We start from the raw sequence: 9,412 nt of genomic DNA, 5'->3' as shown, positions 1-9,412 counted from the left end.
ACTTTTTTTTTTTTTTCAATGTGCTTTATTGCATTGAATGCATTAAAGCACATGTACCAACCAGCATGTGGCAAAACCGAGGCAATACCGCGAACAATACCGCGGTAAAACCGCAGCAATCCGCATGCGGTTTTCGGGTGCGGTTTGCCGCTTTTTTTTACCGCGAATGCGGTAATCTTTCAGACCCTGCGGAATTTTCTTAAAAAAATTCCATTTTCCAGTGCGCATAGGGCCTTACTGCGCAAGCGCCGGCGTCTGACATCATCAATCTTTATTCCAAGCAGATGATAGATGCGGTCACATGTGTATAGCAGACCAATGATAGGAGAGTTCCACTGTGTAGGCATCTGACGTCAGCAGTCACATTGGTCATGCAGACCTCAATCCTTCATCTTCCCAAAGACAAAGTCCTCTCACCAATGCGTATGTGCTCTCCTCTGCCATATTTAAGAAGACATTCAGTACACCGTGGATGATGCTATTATGGTCAAAAAGAAGTGTGAACTGTGACTAATAATAGATAAATCTCAGCACATCAACATATCACAAAAAAATACAATATGTAATATAACGGTCATAGATATTCGATGGCTATAGGGATGTCAAACAAAATGTGTCACGTATAGTCAAATATACAAACAGGCTTGCATTGTTTTTCACATAAATATAACAGTACAAATTTGGGGAAAGTGAGAAAGGAGGGAGACATGGGAAAATATCTACCACGTCACCGTCCTCCATCACAATACCCACATTCAAAACCAGAGAGACAAAGAAAAAGAAAAAAAAATCATCCTTTATTCTTTGGTATGTAACCAATCACAGGCACCAGGACAGCCGGTGGGCGCGGAAAGCAGTGTAAGTGTCTGCTGGTCAGTATGGTGGTATAAAAATAAATTAATAAATAAAACAATAGGCGCAGGGTCCCCCATATTCTGATGCCAGCAGAGATAAAGCCCACAGCTGCAGCCCCCAGCTGTTAGGCTTTATCTGTGCTGTGTATCAAAATAATCCCAGAGTCACACATGCGAGGGACTCGTATCACGTCACCCGGCAGTTGCACACTCTCCTGACAGGAGCGTGCAAGTACATAGAAACACATGCTGCCTACCCGCTCCTGTCAGAAGAGTGTGGCAGGTGATACGATATGAGACTCGTGCGAGTCTGGCATGACATCCCCCGGTATTGCATGCCAGTCTCCAAACATAAGCGTGTAGGCACATAGAGACACTACGGCCAACCTGCACCTGTTAGGAGAGTAATGCGGGTAATGAGACGCGAGATTCGCGCGAGTCCCTCGCAAGTGTGATTCCGGCCTAAGAGAAACTGCATGCGGCTTTTTTATTTTATAAATAAATAATTAAAAAAAAATTACCCCCAATTTTGATACCCAGCCAAAATAAAACCAAAGGGGGGGGGGTATTCTCAGCCCGCAGCTGCCCGGTATTGCCGCCTCCATTAGATGTGGCAATCCCACTGCTTTACCGGCTCTTCCCGTTCCTCTGGTGTGGTGGCAATTAGGGTAACAGCAGGGGTTAATAACAGCCAACAGCTGCTACTAAACCCTAGGTTAATGATGACAAAGGCATCTATGAGATACCTGCGTCACTAACCTGTAAATGAAAGCAAATAAGTACAAACACAGAGAAAAAATCCTTTATTTGGAATAAAATTCAAAAGCACACCATCTTTTACCACTTTATTAAGCCCTACCACACCCCTCCAGGTCTGGCGTAATCCATATGAGATCCCACGCCGCTTCTATCTCTGGTACATCTCACAGCGTGCGGCCATAGAACAAAACCGCCGGCTGAGAGTGTAGACAATGACTAAGCTGCAATGAGCAATGACTGCAGGCAGACACTGTCACAGGCTGGGGGCGCATCTGACTGCAACCAATCAGAGACGACAGGATGGCCGGTGGGAGGGGAAAGCATGGAAAGCTGTGTGTATGTGATGAGTCTATTGCGCAGTACAGAAGTGAATGTGCGACCTGGAAGCAGTTTGCCACCATGACTCTGAGTCTCCGTTAGTATGAAATGCTCGCTTTGTTCCTTTTTTTTATTTTTCCTTTAATTTCCCCAGTGCCGAATCCGGACCATACACCCAGAATCCCGGTCCCGGGTCCAGCATCAGGGCATCTTTGAAACCGTGAGGATCCGGATTATGACAGTCCAGGTCCACTCAGCCCTAGTCACTAGACAAGATGTGTGAGCCCCAAAATATTTGGGAAACAGAATCGGTGCATTTAATGTACCAGGCAGCAGCACAAAATGCTAGTAGTACTGCATTGTATTTGGCAAGGCCACTAGCAACGTATTAATGTGGGTGGCTCTGGATGCAATGTGTGCAAAGTGGCAGTGAAAGAGCTTTTATAGACCCTATGATTCTGCGTGGCCAGTCAATCACAATAATACCACAACCAAGATGGCTGCTGCATTACTGTGATTCACCTCTGGGGGATTTTCCGTTGTTTTTTTTGCTCCCTTTCTTCCGAGAGCTGTAATTTTTTTTATTTTTCTGTCAATATTGCCACGTAAGGGCTTTGCGAGACAAGTTGTACGTTTACATGAAACCATGAGTTTTACCATATAATGTACTGGAAAACGGCAAACAAAAATTCCAAGTGCGGAAAATTTGAAAAACCGTGTGATCGCATAATGGTTTTTGGGATATTATAATCACCGTCTTCATTATGTGGTAAAACTGATGTGTCGGTGTGATGCCTCAGGTTGCTACAAGTTCATAGAGACCAAAAATGTATAGGTTTACTTTTATCTAAGGGTTAAAAAAAAAATCCACTTTTTGTTCCATTTTCTGAAACCCGTAGCATTCTCATTTTTTGTGATCTGAAGCTCTGTGACAGCTTATTTTTTGAATGTCGGACTGACTTTTTTAACCGTACCATTTTTGTGCAAGTGCTATGCTTTGATTGCCTGTTACTGTTTTTTGCACAACATTTGCAGTGACCAAAAAACGTCATTTTGGCATTTGGAATTTTTTTGCCGCTATGCTGTTTACCAATCAGATTAATTGATTTTACATTTTCTTAGATCGGGTAATTCTGAAAGCGGCAATACCAAATGTGTGTATATTTTTTTATTTTTTTAACCCTTTAATTTTCAATTGGGCAAATGCAAGGTGATTTGAACTTTTTTGTTTTTTTTATTTTTTTTAATTTTGTTAATTTTTTTTATTTTACTAGTACCCAAAGGGGACTATAAGGATCAGCAGACTGATCGCTTGCTCATTTCTGTAGATCACAGCTGCATTGCTCTGAAGTGCAGAAACACTTCTCTCCTGTCACACAAGGGCGCTCTGTCAGCAGTAAGCGGAAGTGACTCATGATAGCTACAGTAGTCATCACAAGACCCTGTGCTACCATGGCAACCATCAGCTCCACATCATCACGTGACTTCCGATGGTGGCGGGGCAGTGCGCGCTTACCGCTGCCGGCATTTACATTGGGCTGTCACATTCTGACAGCGCAATCTAAGGGGTTACCAGGTGCGGGTTGATCGCTGATCCATGTCAGCTGTTCAAATAAGTACATCATGTGTCATGAAGAGGTTAAGAGCCCAGCATGTTTAGTGGCTGCAAATCAGGCACCGAACCTGCTGGGCAGGTACACAATAACTTGCAATGTGCAATGTAACAAGTACCTGAATACTGTACTATCCATGTCAGTAGCTAATAGTAACGAATACACTCACTCATCACTATCTGTAACCCTTTATATTTTAGAAGATACTAGCTGTAGTACCCGGGTGTTGCCCGGGATAGGAACTGTCTCTCTGTCTCTCTCCCAGTCTCTGTCTGTGTGTCGCTGTCTGTCTGTCTCTCTGTCTGTCTCTTTCCTTGTCTGTCTGTGTCTATGTCACTGTCTGACTATTTCTATATCTGTCTGTATGTGTATCAGTCTATCAGTCTCCATCTCTGTGTCTGTCTGTCTCTCTCTATCTCTGTGTCTGTCTCTATGTGTGTGTCTGCCTGTCTCTTTCCCCGTCTGTCTCTTTTCCATCTGTCTAAGTCTGTCTCTTTCCAGGTCTGTCTCTTTCCAGGTCTGCCTCTTTCCCCGTCTGTCTCTTTCCAGGTCTGTCTCTTTCCAGGTCTGTCTCTTTTCAGGTCTGTCTCCTTCCAGGTCTGTCTCTTTCCCTGTCTGTCTCTTTCCCCATCTGTCTCTTTTCCCGTCAGTCTCTTTCCGCCTCTGTTTCTTTCCAGGTCTGTCTCTTTCCAGGTCTGTCTCTTTGCCCATCTGTCTCTTTGCCCGTCTATTTCTTTGCCCGTCTGTCTCTTTGCTCGTCTGTCTCTTTACCCGTCTGTTTCTTTCCAGGGCTGTCTCTTTCCAGGGCTGTCTCTTTCCAGGTCTGTCTCTTTCCAGGGCTTTCTCTTTCCAGGGCTGTCTCTTTCCAGGGCTGTCTCTTTCCAGGTCTGTCTCTTTGCCCATCTGTCTCTTTCCATGTCTGTCTCTTTGCCCGTCTGTCTCTTTGCCCGTCTGTCTCTTTTCCCGTCTGTCTCTTTGCCCGTCTGTCTCTTTCCAGGGCTATCTCTTTCCAGGGCTGTCTCTTTCCAGGGCTGTCTCTTTCCAGGGCTGTCTGACTGTCTCTTTCCGCATCTGTCTCTGTCTATGTCTCTGTCTGTCTGTCTTTTTCTGTCTCTCTATCCATCTCTCCACCGACATCATATAACCTCACGCATAAGCTTCAACTAACAGTTTATTTTGTTCCTATAGCAACCAGTGACAGTTGCTATTAATAACCTATAGCTCCCACCTCCATTCAGTTTAATGGCAGCAGGATTTTAGAGACTAACTGTAAAGCACAGGGTTAAATTTTTCTGTCAAAACATAGTCCATGACGCTCCCTGGGTCACATGAGGCGTCTGTGCAAAATTTTGTGATTGTAAATGTGACGGTGCGGATTCCTTTAGCGGATATACATACACACATACATACATACACTCAGCTTTATATATTAGACTAGCTGTACTACCCGGCTTCATCCGGGTTAATAACTGTTGTTAACAAAATAGAATGTATTAACAAAAATGTATTCTGCACACAAAAACCACAAAACAAATAGATAGAAATGGAATTATTAAAAGGCAAAAACTAAGCTAATAGAAGCATTTCACAACATATATTTCAACACCACAGATATTCCACACAGATTTAACTAAATTGGCCAAGTAATGTGCTCCGTCTGTCTTTTTCCCCATCTGTCTCTTTCCCTGTCTGTCTCTTTCCCCGTCTGTCTCTTTCCCCGTCCATCTCTTTCCCTGTCTGTCTCTTTCCCCGTCTGCCTGTCTCTGTCAGTCTTTTTCCTTGTGTCTGTCTCTATTTCTCTGTCAATTTCCCCGTCTGTCTCTTTACCCATCTGTCTCTTTCCCCGTCTGTCTCTTTCCCTGTCTGTCTCTTTCCCCATCTGCCTGTCTCTGTCTGTCTCTTTTTTTGTTTGTCTCTATCTCTCTCTTTCTTTCCCCATCTGTCTATTTCTAGGTCTGTCTCTTTCCCAGCTCTGTCTCTTTCCCCGTCTGTCTTCCCGTCTCTTTGTCTGTGTCTTTTCCTGTCTGTCTCTTTCCCTGTCTGCCTGTCTCTGTCTGTCTCTTTCCTTGTCTGTCTCTATTTCTCTGTCTCTTTCCCCATCTGTCTCTATCAAGGTCTGTGTCTTTCCCCATCTATCTTTGTCTGTTTCTCTGGCTGTCTCCTCCTTCTCTGTCTGCCTGTCTCTGTCCCTGTCTGCATGTCTGTCTGTCTCTTTCACCATATGTCTCTTTCTCCATCTGTCTCTTTCCAGGTCTCTCTCTTTCCAGGTCTGTCTCTTTCCGGGTCTGTCTCTGTCTGTCTCTTTCCCCGTCTGTCTCTTTCACCGTCTGTCTCTGCCTGTCTCTTTCACCGTCTGTCTCTGTCAGTGTCTTTCACCGTTTGTCTCTGTCTCTTTCTCTGTGTGTCTCTATCTCTCTGTCTCTTTCCCTGTCTGTCTCTCTGTCTGTCTCTCTGTCTGTCTCTCTGTCTGTCTCTCTGTCTGTCTCTCTGTCTGTCTGTCTCTCTGTCTCTCTGTCTGTCTGTCTCTCTGTCTGTGTCTCTATCTGTCTCTCTCTATCCGTCTCCCCACCGACATCTTATTGCCTCACATATAAGCTTCTTATATTATGATTGTCTTTTGTTCCTATGGCAACCAATCACAGTTCCCACTAATAACCTGTAGTTCCAGGCTCCATTTACTTTAATGGAGGCATGTTTTTTGAAGAGTAAGGCTATGTGCGCATGTTGCGTACTGTCCCTGCAGAAATTTCTGCAGCGATTTGAACAGCACACGTGCGCTTCAAATCGCTGCAGAAACAGTCCGTAATGAAAAAAAAAGCCGATTTCATGCACTCTGCAAGCAGCTCCTCCCATAGACAGAGCGCGACCTGCAAGCAGAGCGCATGAAAGAAGTGACATGTCACTTCTTAGAACGCGCGCTTCGGGCAGCAGACAAAGCGCTGCGCTCTAATACGCCATGTGCGCAAGGCTCCTGCATAATCTTCATAGATTATGCTGGGGACTCAGGACGCATGCAGTTACGCTGCAGTGCAGATCACAGCGTAACTGCATGCAAATACGCAACGTGCGCACATAGCCTAACTGTAAAGTGCGGGGTTACATTTTTCTGTCAGAACATAGTGTACGACGTTCCCTGGGTCACATGAGGAGTCTGTGCAAATATTTTGTGATTGTTAATGCGACGGTGCGGATACACTTTTTGTTTCACTTTTTCCCCATTATGTAGATAGGGGCAAAATTGATTGGTAAATTGGAACGCGCGGGGTTAAAATTTCTCCTCACAACATAGCCTATGATGCTCTCGGGGTCCAGACGTGTGAGTGTGCAAAATTTTGTAGCTGTAGCTGCGACGGTGCAGATGCCAATCCCGGACACACATACACACACACACACACATTCAGCTTTATATTTTATATACTCGTATTAGATTAGGACGTAGTACAGTAATTTGGGGTTTACATTTCTCAATGGTGAAAATTTGCTTCATTTATGTTCTTGCCCATTCCACCAATATTTGAGAACAACATTCAGAAGCAATATACCGTGTCCATGTGTAAGGCTCCGTTCACATCACGCTGTATTGGTGAAATGTCAGGGAAATGGCTTATTTATGCTGCGTATTATATGCAGGCTGTTTTTAGAATGAGGCTATGTGCGCACGTGTGCGTATTGCATGAAGTTATGCTGCGATCTGCACTGCAGCGTAACTGCATGCGTCCTGCGTCCCCTGCACAATCTATGAATATTGTGCATGAGACAAGCGCACGTGTCAAATTAGAACACAGCGATTCGGCTGCTGCCCGAAGCGTGCGTTCTAAGAAGTGACATGTCACTTCTTTCATGCGCTTTGCATGCTGTCTATAGGGAGAGGCAGCATTCAGAGCGCACGAATTCTGCAGGCACTAGACGCTTCAGAACGGAGCCTTTCAGCTGCGCTCTGAAGCGGACCTATTGTGTGCGGTGCAGAGCGCACACATGCGCACATAACCTGACTTTGTACTGAAAACCATAGTTAACCATGTTTTTCAACACAACAGAAAGAATATGTAAGATAAAAAAGGTTTGTGGAATGTATGTACAGGGGACACACTTGTTATATATCTGGTCAGTCATTTCTGATGGTTATATATTCAGTTAGGTAGCTGTAACATTCTATAACAATTATGTGAAATGTGGCCACAAGGCATCATGTGAACATGGCCTAAAACTAATTTGTACTGGAAAGCAGAACAGATGGCGTTCTATAGACAGATAATGGAGGAGGGTTCAACTAAATTATTCCAATGTGAAACTGATAAGAAAATAAATTAATCATCTATATATATATAATTGCCTTATTCTGTCTGTCTGTCTGTCTGTCTTGCTCCAAAATGACGTCATTACAGTGACAACCGTCACATTGGCCGCTTGGCTCGGCCTGGCCCCGCCCCCCCCGAATGGATTGGCTGCTCAGCTCGCCCTGACCCCGCCCCCCCCGCACGCATTGGCCGCTTGGCCAGGCCCCGCCCCCCGCACACATTGGCCGCTCGGCCTGGCCCCGCCCCCCCGCACGGATTAGCCGCTTGGCCAGGTCTTGTCCCCTCACGCATTGGACTCTCACCCTGGCCTCGCCCCCCGCACGCATTCCCCAAACCCACACGGAGCCCGGACTCCCAGGTGAGTGCTGCACTCCCGGGAGCCCACACCGGCAACCCAGCCGAGACATACCCTCGCATTGCTGGGGTTGCCAGCATATGCTGGTAACCATGGTGCACATCAGGTAACCATGGAAACCACTTTGCTTAATTACTCTATTGTGTACCATGGTTAGCAGCGTATGCTGGTTCCCTGCCCATTCAGATCGTTGGTCTCCTGCTGTCAAACATGCCGATGCGTGCTGCACAGCAGGAGACCAACAAACAAAAAGTGAACCAGCACTGTCACTTTGAATAGTTACCTGATGTGTACCATGCTTTCTAGCTTACCCCGCCTCCCACACACTCTGCCCGCTCGGCCACACCCCCACACACTCTGTCCGCTCAGCCACGGCCCCCACACACTCTGCCCGCTCGAACACGCCCCCCACACACTCTGCACACTCGGCCACGCCCCCCACACACATTGGGCACCTACACACCTCCCCCCAGGACTACTCCACCTATTAGACACCTCCCCTTAGGACTACTCCTACTATTATACTCCTCTCCCCCAGGACTACTCCTCTTATTATACTCCTCTCCCCCAGGACTACTCCTCTTATTATACTCCTCCCCCCCAGGACTACTCCTCCTATTATACTCCTCTCCCCCAGGACTACTCCTACTATTAGCCTCCTATACCCCCAGGACTACTCCTCCTATTAGACTCCTATCCCCTCAGTACTACTCCTCCTATTATACTCCTCTCACCCCAGGACTACGTCTCCTATTATCCTCCTCTCCCTCCAGGACTACTCCTCCTATTATACTCCTCTCCTACCAGGACTACTCCTTCTATTATCCTCAGCTCCCCCCTGGACTACTCCTTCTATTATCATCCTCTCCCTCAAGGACTACTCCTCCTATTATACTCCTTTCCCCCCAGGACTACTCCTCCTATTATCCTCCTCTCCCCCCAGGATTACTCCTCCTATTATGCTACTTTCTCCCCAGGACTACTCCTTTTATTATACTCCTCTTCCCCCAGGACTACTCCTCCTATTATCCTCCTCTCTCCCCAGGACTACTCCTCCTATTATACTCCTCTCCCCCCACGACTACTGATCCTATTATCCTCCTCTCTCCCCGCGACTACTCCTCCTATTATCCTCCTCTCTCCCCAGGGCTACTCCTCCTATTATACTCCTCTCCCCCCGGACTACTCCTCCTATTATCCTCCTCTCTCCCCAGG

This window comes from Anomaloglossus baeobatrachus, chromosome 3, assembly GCF_048569485.1.
Source record: "Anomaloglossus baeobatrachus isolate aAnoBae1 chromosome 3, aAnoBae1.hap1, whole genome shotgun sequence".
NCBI lineage: Eukaryota > Metazoa > Chordata > Amphibia > Anura > Aromobatidae > Anomaloglossus > Anomaloglossus baeobatrachus.
This window is presented reverse-complemented; position numbering follows the sequence as displayed.